This window comes from Macrobrachium rosenbergii, chromosome 39, assembly GCF_040412425.1.
Source record: "Macrobrachium rosenbergii isolate ZJJX-2024 chromosome 39, ASM4041242v1, whole genome shotgun sequence".
NCBI classification, from domain to species: Eukaryota; Metazoa; Arthropoda; class Malacostraca; order Decapoda; family Palaemonidae; genus Macrobrachium; species Macrobrachium rosenbergii.
In genome coordinates this window covers 17598134-17612332 of record NC_089779.1, presented here as the reverse complement: position 1 = coordinate 17612332, position 14199 = coordinate 17598134, and positions in this window count along the sequence as shown.

The window sequence follows — 14199 nt, the reverse complement described above, 5'->3', positions numbered from 1 at the left end:
GCCCCAATCATCCAAATTCTGTGATTGCGAAGAAAACAAAAAAAAAAAGGACAAAATTCATCCAAATTCTGCGCTTACAAAAAAAAAAAAAAAACCACGGACATCTACCCAGGTCAGAGAAACACAAGCTCTAAGGCAACCTAAATCTAGAGGAAGTATTTCCCCATAAACAACCAGAATTTGACCAAACCGAGGAAAACAAGCTCTAGAACCAAATATGAACAAAGGACAGTCATTTAAGTAATTTGCTTGAAACGAGGAAAAACCGTTACGGCTTATAATTAGCAGGAAAAAATATAGAAATCTGCACAGTAAAAAAATTTATAAATCTGCACAGGAGAAAAAAAATATGGAAATCTGCATATGAAAAAAAATATGGAAATCTGCATAGGAAAAAAATATGGAAATCTGCGTAGGAAAAATATATGGAAATCTGTATAGGAAAAAATATAGAAATCTGCATAGGAAAAAAATATGGAAATCTGCACAGGAAAAAAATATGGAAATCTGCACGGGAAAAAAAATATGGAAATCTGCACAGGAAAAAATATAGAAATCTGCACAGGAAAAAAATATGGAAATCTGCACGGGAAAAAAATATGGAAATCTGCACAGGAAAAAAATATGGAAATCTGCACAGGAAATAAAATATGGAAACCTGCACATGAAAAAAATATGGAAATCTGCATAGGAAAAAAATATGGAAATCTGCACAGGAAATAAATATGGAAATCTGCACAGAAAAAATATGGATATCTGCACAGGAAAACAGGAAAAAAATATGGAAATTTCATAGGAAAAAGATATGGAAATCTGCACAGGAAAACAGGAAAAAATATGGAAATCTGCATAAGAAAAAGATATGGAAATCTGCACAGGAAAACAGGAAAAAATATGGAAATCTGCATAAGAAAAAGATATGGAAATCTGCACAGGAAAAACAATATGGAAATCTGCACAGAAAAAATATGGAAACCTGCACAGGAAAAAAAAATGGCAATCTGTACAGGAAAAAAATTATGCTCTCGAAATAACGAAGCTATGCACACGCAAGGGGAATAAATATCCAAAATCAAACTGAAATCGCCAAGGAAATAAGAATTAAGATTTGTGTGCGCTAACCAAAATATCAACTCAAAATATTTGAAGAAATAAAAAAACAAGCCTTTGCATTGTAATGTTTAATAAGCACTCAAAGCGATCGTCTGTCTGCGATATAGTAAAGAAAAAACATTTGCATGTAGCAATGAACAAACTGCACTGAACACATGTTCAAACTCAGAATAACAATCAATAAAGTTTAAAAAAAAACGCCAAAAGAAATCATATCTGCTTAAAGCGATCAAATTCTGCTCATGCTAATACAGTAAATTGTTTGAACGTAGCTTAAGGCAGCAGATGTGATACAAAAAAAACTCAGCTAAATAAAAATAGTTATACAATTTACAACCCATATTTACAGACTAGTTAGATGATGAAATCTTGAGAGTAACAAAAAATTTTTTTTAAAAAAACAACTTCAGATAGACGGAAAAATTTTCCCCTCCTAATTTTTTTTTAACTGCAGAAGAAAAATTTCTCAAAAAAAAACTGAAGCAGCACAAAAATTATCTCCAAAAAAAAATACAAAAAATACAACCGCAGATATAAGAAAAAATTCTCTTCAAAAAATTTTAAAAAGCTGAAGACAAAAAAAATTCTCTCCAAAAAATAAAAAAAACCGACAGAAATTTTCTAAAAAAAAAAAACTGCAGATAGAAGAAAAATTTCTCTCCAAAATAAATTTTAAAAAACAACTGCAGACATAATAACAAATTCTTTAATAACAAAAATTAAAACAACTGCAGATACAAGAAAAATTCTCCAAAAAAAACTGCAAAGAAAAAACTATCTCCAAACAAGTGAAATATGAGCATGTGAAGAAGTAGCAGCGATGGAAGCGACGAAAAAAATCACTTTATACTGCCTTCAAAAACTTAAAAAAAACTGTGACTAAAAGAAAAAAAATACACGAAAAAACCTTGCAAAGGCCAGACAAAAAAAAAAAAAAACACACACACACACACACACACGCCCAAAGCGACCAAAACCTTCTCCACCCACTGAAAAAATCTCCCTGAAGACAGACTCAGACTGCAGAAAAACTCTTAAAAAAAAACAAACCGTGGGGTAAAAAAAAATTCGGGTACTCACCTGGAGTTTTTTCTGTGGTGCTCGACGATCCGTGGCTCCGATGTGTAGGTGTAAGTGCCCAGGTTAACACCCCCTCCAGAGGCCATACTCATAACCTCCGTCATTGCTGCCCGGGGGTCAAGAGTCAAAGAGAGTCCTAAAAAGGCACTACGGTAGTCAGAAGCCGAGGGCAGGCGTTCAGGGTGGTTTGAATGCAAATCTTTTCACTGTCAACTTTTATAAAGTCGAAAGCCCTCAGCACTTTTCTTTTATTTTTAGCTCTGCTTGGTTCTTTTTGGGTTTAATTTTCCAGCGCCTTCGAATTTTGAGCCTTGTTTTTATTTTCTCTCTTGCTCTCTCTTTCAAGCACTGATCGTAAAATGAGCACTTTGATTCGTCTGTGTTTCAATCACTCTTACACTACAAGGGATACGAATATCCTCCCTGAAAAGATAAAAGATAACAGAGGTTACATATGTGAATATACTTATATACAATCACATATATAAGTATAATTACAGAATTTAAAACTACGGCACAATTATAAAAAAAACCATTCCTAGTAACCAGAAATAAATACAAAGAAAATAAACAACAATTCGAGTGCACAAACAATCAAAACCTGAAACGACCTATGATGACAGTGATTGTGATTGTGTACTACAATGTTCAAAAAAGCCTAAATTGCAAGGAGATCTTATAAGCATGTCTCCAAAACATTATAAATATCTTTTAAATCCCTGTGCTGTGAACCAGCTTCTTAGGCTGCTGTGTACTGTTGTGTATTTGTAGGATTCTGTAAGTACACAGCGTAATGCCTTGTTGTTATCTAGGACGAGAATTTCTTCCTGTTCAGTATAAATGCTACTGCATGGGACAGGTAGCAGGTAGGTATGTATGTATGTACCAATACCTGAGTGTTTATATATATATATATATATGTATATATATTGTATATAAATATACCAATATATATATGTATATATATAAAAATATATACATATATATATATATATATATATATATATATATATATATATAAAATATATACATATATATATATATATATATATATATATATATATATATATATATAAATTATATATAATACATACAAACACATATACATATTCACGATCACAAACGCAAACACTAACCTACGTCCATAGAGCAAACTGCACCGTCAAAACCACGTCAAGCTTCGAACCAAGCGTCCACCCGAAGAATCTGCAAACGAGCAGCTACCCCTTATGACTAAACGCCCAAATATTTGCAGCCCACATCGTGAGGAGGGGGGGGAGGGGGAAAGTCCAGCGGTGCCCTATGAACAATTGAACAATCCCCGCTATCGCTAAGCGCCGCATATCTCACGGATCTCTTGAAGGTTTGAAAAAACCAGTATCGACTGAATTCACGTGTGAGAAGGTGCATGATTCAGGTATGCATACCGCCACAGCGCAAGTGTCCTGGCCAAGGTCTTGGCCTTTGCGGAATCTAAGGAATAACTTTGTTTGTGTGTGTGTGTGTGTGTGTGTGTGTGTGTGTGTGTGTGTGTGTTTGTGTGTATGTATGTGTGTATATATATATATATATATATATATATATATATATATATATATATACACTCATTTTTATATACATATATAATTATATTTATATATATTTATATATAAATATATTAATATATATTTGTATATATACATGCATGTATATATATTACACCTACAGTACATCTTAAATACAAGTCCGCAGCCGAAGCAGTTTGCTGAAACGGGGCTTTGGGGGAATGGCGAAAGGTCATGGGGTCACTGGGAGCGGGTGGGTGGGGTTGGGGGTTGACGGATCTGGAAGGCTGGAAACCAAGGCGTATGGAAGCCCTGCTATCATGGAAGACAAAATTATCATTCAGTTACGTGCTACTGAATTACTGTTCATACTACTGAATGTTGATTATCATTTTTATCGTTATTTTATTTACCTAGATTTTGTGTATTGTATTTGTATATTAAATGTACGGTATATTGCCGTGAACTGAAATAAAGGATATTATTATTATTATTATTATTATTATTATTATTATTATTATTATTATTATTATTATTATTTACAGTGTGATACCTTTTTCCCCCTCATAGATGGAAAGGAATGGAATACAAAATTTATGCTAAATGCCAAGCGCTGGGACCTCTGAGGTCATTCAGCGCTGAAAAGGGAAACTGAAAGTAAAAAGGTTTTAAAATGTGTAACAGGAAGAAAGCCTCGCAGCTGCACTATAAAACAACTATCAGGAGAGGGTTAAGGAAATTAAGATGGAAGAAAGAGAATATGAGCGGAGGTACAGTAAAAGGAATGAAAGAGGTTGCAGCTAGTGACCGAAGGGACGCTGCAAAGAACCTCAAGTAAAAGTTTTCTGTTCGGTGGTGGCCTCAGCCGCGGCCCATGAAACTTAGCCAAGGTCCCGTGGCGGCCTATGTTGTTGGTACCTGTAGCGCTGCCAGAAGTATGATTATGGCTAAATTTAATCTTAAATAAAATAAAAACTACAGAGGCTAGAGGGCTGCAATTTGGTATGTTTGATGATTGGAGGATGGATGATCAACATACCAATTTGCAGCCCTCTAGCCTCAGTAGTTTTTAAGGTCTGAGGGCGGACAGAAAAATTGCGGACGGACAGACAAAACCGTCTCAATAGTTTTCTTTTACATAAAACTAAAATTGTGATAAAACTAATAATTAAAGAGATTACACTAACGGCTAAAAATTAATATTGTAAAAACACTAATAAATGTGAGTAAAACTATTCTTGTGTGGGAAAATTTAGCTGCAGAAATTAACAATATATATAACAAATATGAAAAAAATTGTGATAAAACTAATAATCAATATGATTATATTAACAACTATTGTATCAGTCACCTAAAAATCAATTTTGTGGTTAGGTTAGTAAATACATTATTAGTTTTATAATATAATTAGCTTTTAATTAGCGTACACGACAATCACTCATTAATGCAAAAACAACTCTACCTTGTGTGGGAAAATTTAACATCAGATATGAACAATATATATAAGAAATATAAATAAAAACGCAATGATAAGAATCTTCATTTTATGTATCAGCTGATTGCCTGTCACCCCTCCCCCCAACCCCAGCAAACAATTCCCAGTCTCCAAGGCCAATTTCAGTCATTCCAGACATTCCAGCGACGTTTCAGTGTCAGGAATTCGCAAGCTACACATACCCGCGCGCGCACACACACAGACATACAGACGCGTGCATTCTTCGAACGCAAACGAAGTTTTGGAAATATTTCCGTCTGCGGAATGCAGAGTCTTGCGGATTTTCAAGGTTACCCGCGATTCTCGTATGTTCCGTCGAGTATCCGACTTTACTGCAGTAGCAACTGTGCGCTGTAGGTAGGTTTTGTATTTATATTGACAGGATGCGTACACACACACACACACACACACACACACACACACACACACACATACCACAGGAAAATGACAGGCAGAAATTCAGTACCAAGCACTTTTACGTCAAAGCACTTGGTACTGAGCTTCTGCCTGTTATTTTCCTGTGGATTCTTTATATAGTGAAGTCACGTACATCTATTGATATATATATATATATATAACGTGTATATATATATATATATATATATATATATATATATATATATATATATATATATATATATATATATATATATAATATATTTATATTATATATATATATATAATATATATATTTATATATATATACATATATATATAATATATATATTTATAAATATATATACATATATATATAATATATATTTATAAATATATATATATATATATATATATATATATATACATACATATATATGGAATTTCAAGTCAATTACCCCTGTGGGATTGTTCCACATGAACAGGGTTCATCATCTGGTTAATAATAATAATAATAATAATAATAATAATAATAATAATAATAATAATAATAAAAATAAAAGAGTAACCATACAGCCTTATAAACACGTACCTCACAGTAACCAACACAGTTCAAACGAAAATGCAGAAAGGCTCCGACACATTCAGTTTATAAAGGTACGACAGAAAAAAAAAATAGTCGCCCTGTAGCCTTTGTAGCACCAAGACAAACGCACAAACAGGGAAATCCCACACACATTTAACCACAAGGCAGATAGTGGATAGCCTCAAATGCCTTTTGAGCCTAGTGACAGAGCAGAGGGGTACTTATCTCAAGAAAGCCTTAATTATTATTATTATTATTATTACCCTATCCACTTGGAACAAGCCCACCACAGGGGCCAATGACTTGAAATTCAAGCTTCTAAAGATTATTATTATTATTATTATTCAGAAGTTGAACCCTATTCACATGGAACAAGCCCACCAAAGGGGCCACTGACTTGAAATTCAAGGTTCCAAAGATTATTATTATTATTATTATTCAGAAGTTGAACCCTATTCATATGGAACAAACCCGCCAAAGGGGCCACTGACTTGAAACTCAAGCATCCAAAGAATATTATGGTGTTCATTAGAAAGAAGCAACAGAAGGTACTGAGAAATGCAGAAAGAAGAGATCACGTATCAAAAACGAAAAAATAAAATTAATAAATCAATATAAAAAATGTAAATAAATTTATTAAAATAAAAGGGGAACCGTTTCAGGGTAGTAATGCATTGCATCTTCGCTTGAACTTCTCCAGTTGTATGACTTCCTTTGGGAGGCATCCTACACAGGTCTACCACTAGTCCTTTTTTTTTTTTTTTTTTACCAATATTGGCGGTCGAGTGAGGCTATCGACAGCCACCGCCATGTAAATTTTATTATTATCCGTCGAATAATCAATGTCAAGTAGCTTGCACGTTCCAATCACTTTCTAAGAATCCGTTCTCCTGCCTCATCACGCTTTTTTTTTATTAATTCATGTTTCAATTTCAAAATTATTTTCTTCGTCGCATACTAATGACATGTTATCTTTATATATAGCCTACTTCAGATATTGCAATCTTCACTACATGCATTGTAGAGACACTGTATATATATATATATATATATATATATATATATATATATATATATATATATATATATATATATATATATATATATATAAACACACTAGGAAGAAGGTGTCCATCAAGAATCAGCGCTGAGACCTTTGCAGTTCATCACAGTAATACAAGCCAAAAGAAGAGTTTACAAAGGGGTACCCTGAAAATTGCTTTGCGCAGAAGACCCGGCGCTTAAAACCGAATTTGAGGAAGGTGCGGTGGACCAAAAGGTGGAGGAGTGGAACAGAGAGGACAGGATTGAGAATCAATATAAACAAGATAAAGATCGAATCAAAGGGAAAGGAAGCATAAGAGAAAGGTAAATAAGGAAAATGGCCATTTGGCTGCTGTGAGAAAGGTATGGGATTGACATATCTGTACTGTGTACGGAATGAAGCAGATTATGTCACATGGAATGTCAGATGGAAGAAAGAGAATATGAACGGCGGTACAGTGAAAGGAAAGTATAAAGACAAGATTTGCTGAATGGTACACAAGCCCTCCACCATATACAGCAGAAATATGGGCACTGAAGAGAAAAATGGAGGTGATTTTGAAAGGATGCAACAATAGGCTATTAAGATTCAAGGCCAAGTGAACCCTACTCATATGGGACAAGCCCACCACAGGGGCCACTGACTTGAAATTCAAGCTTCCAAAGATGAGCACCACTTGTTCATAAAAGAAGCAGATATGGCTGTAGCAGGATGAAGACCTCTGGGAATGCCCAGAATTTGTGGAAAATGGAACAGAAGAAGACCTAGACCTATACTGGGCGTTCACGTAGAAAGAGCACAGGACAGGAGAGTGGAGGTTATTAAAATTTATACGTCAAACACATACACACACAAACACAAACTAGTTGACCAGTTTTGTGCACTGAAGCTTCAGCTAAGAAAGTTAGGTTAGGTTAGGATCTCTTGGTAGGCTACATAGTGTGCCAACAAATAATACACTTGCTCGTATCCGTGAATTATGCTGTGTTATACATGGCCACTGGATGACATATATACATCCTGTAAGTATATACACACACATTATATATGTGTATATATGTTTGTACGGATAATACGGATATTCATGCTTACACATACATTTATATAATATACATACATATATATGCATACATACATACTATGTATATATGTACATTTATGCATACACATATATATATAATATATATATATATATATATATATATATATATATATATATATATATATATATATATATATATATATATATATATATATATAATTGCTACATTCTCATACAGCCTAACCAAGAAAGTAATCTTATCCACACATGCAAGAAAAAATTGCGAGAACATTACGATAAAAAGGTAAGTATATCTTTTCTTATTCCCTGCGTAAATTACCTAATGTTTATTCAATTCTCTCACATTAACACTTAAAATCAATCATTATAATTCAACGATGTAATAAAAAAATATCAATGTGTACAGGTACTCCAACAATACAGTCATTACACATTGCTTAAATAATTTCTCTCTTTTCTGTTCATTTACCTTTATCACGTGACACCTATTTCATATTCCATATCACCGCATTTGTCCGTTACATTTCCACAAATTTTCAGCCTCTGCACACAAACTCACGTAAGCAACAAACTCTACACACAAACTCACTATAGGCAACAAGTTGGTTTTAAGGTAACATGTCCTACACCAAATTTGATCAAATTTGACCGCAGTTCTTCCACGCGACTGATACAACCATATACACCTTTACTATTATATATATATATATATATATATATATATATATATATATATATAAACGATTCTCCTCTCACCAAGGGCTGATGCTGCGCGCTTTCCAGGAGCCGTTCACACTCCCAGCAGAAGAACGAGACGAAGAAAACGAAAAAATAAACACTACTACTAAAACGTCCGTGATCGCCCGCGTCCTGTCCTCTCAGCTCGGCGTCCCGGGATGGAATGTGTTGTTGTCGCAAATCGAGGTGGCGCGGGAGGGAGGGAAGTGGGGTGGGGGGTAGGGAGTCGCGAGGGTGGTGGGTGGGACTCTCTCTCACTAATCTTGCGTGCTTCTGCGACCGGTTACTCCTCTTCTTCATATTCTTCTTCGTGCAAGTTTCTTCTTCTCTCTCTCTCTCGACTTTCGATATCGGCTTCCGTTCGTTCGACTCTTTCGATGTTGTTGTCGTCGAATGCCACACAGATGCATATTATTATTATTATTTTTGGTGTGAGTGTGTGTGTCAATGCTTGCTGCGGTAATTGGGACCTTCTGGTTTTGTAAGGGTTTGGTTTTGTATGTGTATTTATATATATGTATATGTATATATCTATATATATATACATATATTTATATATGTATATATTATATATAGTATATATAGATGCATACAGATATATATAATATATACATATATGATTATAATCACTTTAGCACGTGATTCATTTATCACACATTACCACAGGTAAAAAACCTGACCCGTTTCGACTTTATTTCCAAGCCATTGACGAAGGACTGATACATAGTATTAGAAGTCACAAATATATATATATATTACAGAGACAGTACTGACGAACATACACAACCGTTTGAGACTACAGAGCCACCCACAGGCGGATGTCAAGGTAGGAGTGGCCTTCAAAACTTCTTTGGCAAAAAATCACAAAATACTCTCAGGGGACAGTACTGATAAACGTACCGACCATAGGAGACTACAGATCCACACCTGACAGGTGTCAGGGAGGCGGGGTTTGGAAAGCTCATTCGCACTGCTGCCCCCGTACTGTGTTTACAATTATGATAATCCAATTTCCATACATCTCTACTGCCTACCTTAAAATTTAAACAATTTACAAATTTCTTTTGATATTAAAGGATAAAGTTTATACATCCCTTGACTGATATTCACATTATGGCTGTAACTTTCTTTTATAAAGCTAGTTTCAGTGATATTCCTTTCCAGTGTGTTATTAGAATTCACAATCCTTTTTGCCCCTTCCCAGTTGATAGCATGATTGTTCTCACTAACTTGTACAAAAATACCAGTTTCCCTGTGGTTATCTCACGTATTTGTGATTTCTAACACCAAGTATCAGTCCCTCGTCAATGGCTTGGAAATAAAATCGAAACCGTCTTTTATTTTTCACCTGTATGTGTGATAATATAAATACACACACACACACACACACACATATATATATATATATATATATATATATATATACTAATATATACATGATATATATATATAATATATATATATATATATATATATATATATATATATATATATATATATATATATATATATATATATATATATATATATATATTTCTATCACAGAGAAGTAACAACGGTATAAAAATACAACAGAGTAAAAGTTCTCTCGCCCATGAAACAACGGGGAATCGGCTATAAGCAGGGTGGAACATCTCACCTGCCCGAGCACTTAGGCCTTTAAATATTGCGTGGTGTCCCTTTTCTGACCCCAACTAGGGATTAAGCCGGGAACAAATGCTGCACTTTCATAGTTTCAAATTCATCGCGGCTATATAATCAGTTTAATAATATATATATATATATATATATATATATATATATATATATATATATATATATATATATATACGTATGTATGTATACATATATATGTATATATATTATATACATGTACGTATGTAATATGTATGTATGCACGTCACAAATATTAAGCAACAGATGGCTTTTAATATCCAATTCGGCTGTATCTTGTGCATAACTCACACCCAAAAGGAATTATGACTGATAACATAAAACGGAATTAAAAAATTTAGGCCAAAGGTCAAACACTGGCACCTATGATGAGGTTATTCTGCGCTGAAACGTAAACTGAAAATAAATAGGTTTGACAGGTGTAACAGGAGGAAAACCTCGCAGTTGCATCATGAGACAATTGTTAAGAGAGTGTTGAGGAAAGTAGGATGAAAGGAAGAGAATATGAAATGAGTATGATTGATAATTGCTTCTGCGCCACCCAGGATTTAGAACCGAGGTTTTTTGTTTGGTTATTTTTTTTTTTTTTTTTAGAAACGGCAGTAGATCGCTGATGGCACAGGGGCACTGTCAATAAAATACCCCTTTAGGTGTAAGTTATTACCAGTGTATAGTGAATTCAATATTCAACAATATTTGTGACACGCACACGCACATTATATATATATATATATATATATATATATATATATATATATATATATATATATTATAGTTTAAACCAGTCAACAATTCGATTCCTTACGGTGACGAAGCTGTTATCAATAATATTTCCCTTGGCGTGTAAGGTATATATAGTTAACTCGATATTAAACGATATTCATGGGTTATTATTTCAGAATACAAAAGTCACACCTGTTTAAGTGACCCAAAATCATATATATATATATATATATATATATATATATATATATATATATATATATATATATATATATATACATACATATATATATATATATATATATATATATATATATATATAATACTCCCAAGATAAACACTGCTAAACCTACTCCATTTGAGATAATAATACAGGAAATGTTACATTCAATTCCTGGATACTGGAAAACAGAAAACTTTCGTTTACGATCGACCATTTTTTTACTCTCAGACAGGCCTGGTAAACAAGATTTTTCCCAATTTACCACCCTTTACCATATCAAGAGGCCTCTACTTCTACTGCGCCACACACAATCTACTTACTCGTCCTTAGAACTGAAGAACACATTCTCGTGTCCCTTCAGACACAGTTAGAGTCACTGTCAAGTTCCACATCACATTAAACGCGACAAAAAACACCGCCGGAGACACACACAACATCCAACTGACCGCCATGCATCCGCGGTCACTATGGCGACGCGGGACGCTGTCTTTAGTTCCTCCTAGTGGCCGCAAGAGGGCAGGCGCTACAGTGTTGCTGTGGTCGAGGAGCTTAGACCGTTAGATGGACTATTCATTTAGTTATCTCGCCTCCGTGGCTGAGATTTTGTCATATTTTCTTGAATAAATTTCGCTAAATTAAAAGTCTTTTGCTGTTCGAAGTTGCCTACTGGGTCGACTTTGGATAGGAAAACTTACCGATTTCCAAGGAATCATAGTTGCCAACTGTGTCCTCTCTAGGTAGAAAAACTTACCGATCCATAAAAGAAATAACTTCATGGTGTCAATTTGTTTGTACTTCATACGCATCGACTTCCTAAAACTTTATTTTCGAAGTGATTAATAACCTATCAACAGGGCCGTAGGTAGCCAAGGAATTAACGTTCCCTGTTGGGAACTTGGGAGGGGAGCAGGCGATGCACGCGAGTCCCAAACAAATAAATAACGAAAGTGTTGACTAGTAATACCGCAAAAACCGCTTCATTTATTCTTTAATACCAGCTATTTCTAACATTACTGACACCATTCTGGTGACGCACAGAAAACGAAAGGAATATCTGGCATCTCTGACAACACACCTCTATGATTATGACTTAACAAGGCAACAACCCATTTTTGTTCTTTCGGTGAAATTACTTTTCAACATTTTCCACCTAAAATTCTGGCATTCAGAGGTATGACTGAATAGGCGGGCATCATTTTCGATGGAATTTACCACCACGCATGCCCCTGCCCTTTCAAATCTTACCCAATGACTTTTGATTATTGTCTTGGTCAGGAAAGGTTCAACCAGCTAATTAAACTGCTTTGCATCAAACATCTTTGAAGTAAATGGAGTATCAGTAAAAAAAAAAAAAAATTTAAATATTCAGTGGTTTTACCACGTTCTGATGTTTATATTGCGTGTTCCTTGCAATTCATGTCCTTTGAACTTCGTACTATCTGATGCTCCTAAATGATCAACTTTAATAATTTTCTTGGACTCACTGCCAGGCAATTTTAAAAGAGGTATTAGAAAGATAGACCACAATGTCCAGAAAGTGGAAGATTGTGTGCAAGATATGGGCGGGAGAGAGAGAATAAGGGATATAGGCCTAGGGCAAAGCGCTGGGACCTACGAGGTCATTCAGCGCTGAAAGGGAAATTGACAGTAAGAAGGTCTGAAAGGTGTAACGGGAGGAAAACCTCGCAGTTGCACTATGAAACAGTTGTTATGAGAGGGTGGAGAGTCAGATGGAAGAAAGATAATATGAACGGAGGTACAGTAAAAGGAATGGGTGAATGGTGCACATGTGTTGTACATAAGTTCTCTAAGCTGAGGTCCGTTCTAATAGGTTCAATCATGACTGAAGATGACAGATATGATAATGATGATGATACTCTTAGTATCAGTAATAGTAGAATTCACCTCTTCCATACCTCGCTGAACACAGTTCCTTAACAATTCTTCCTCGTAGGGGGTAGTGCCGTCAGTGCACCTCGGGCGGCACACTGTAGGCGTTACTTACGATTCTTTGCAGCGTGCCTTCCTTAGGCCCCTAGCTGCAACCCCTCTCATTTCTTTGACTGTACCTCCTTTCATATTCTCTTTCTTCCATCTCGCTTTCCTCAACCCTCTCCTAATAATTGATTCACAATGCAATTGCAAAAGGCTTTCCTCCTGTTACACCTTTCAAAACTTTTACTGTCAATTTCTGTTTCAGCGCTGAATGACCTCAAAGGTCCCAGTGCTTGGCCTTTGGCCTAAATTCTGCATTCAATTCTTGATAATTCTTAATGATTCATACCCATTGCATGCACAAGTCAGGAGACTCACGCAGATATTTTTACTTCCTTCAGTTTTAAAGGTATAATTCACCGGGAATCTTGCGATATTCCCTCAACAAAGCCCCAAAATAGATCAGTTCTTGCTTCCAAGACCAACGTAAGCCCAAATGCAAGCACCCGTAAGCCCAAATGCTTGCACCCGCGTTGGGTGAAGTATGTTCAACACAGGTCATCATTTAGTAAGATTGGCTGGTATTTTCACACCACTTGGCGAAG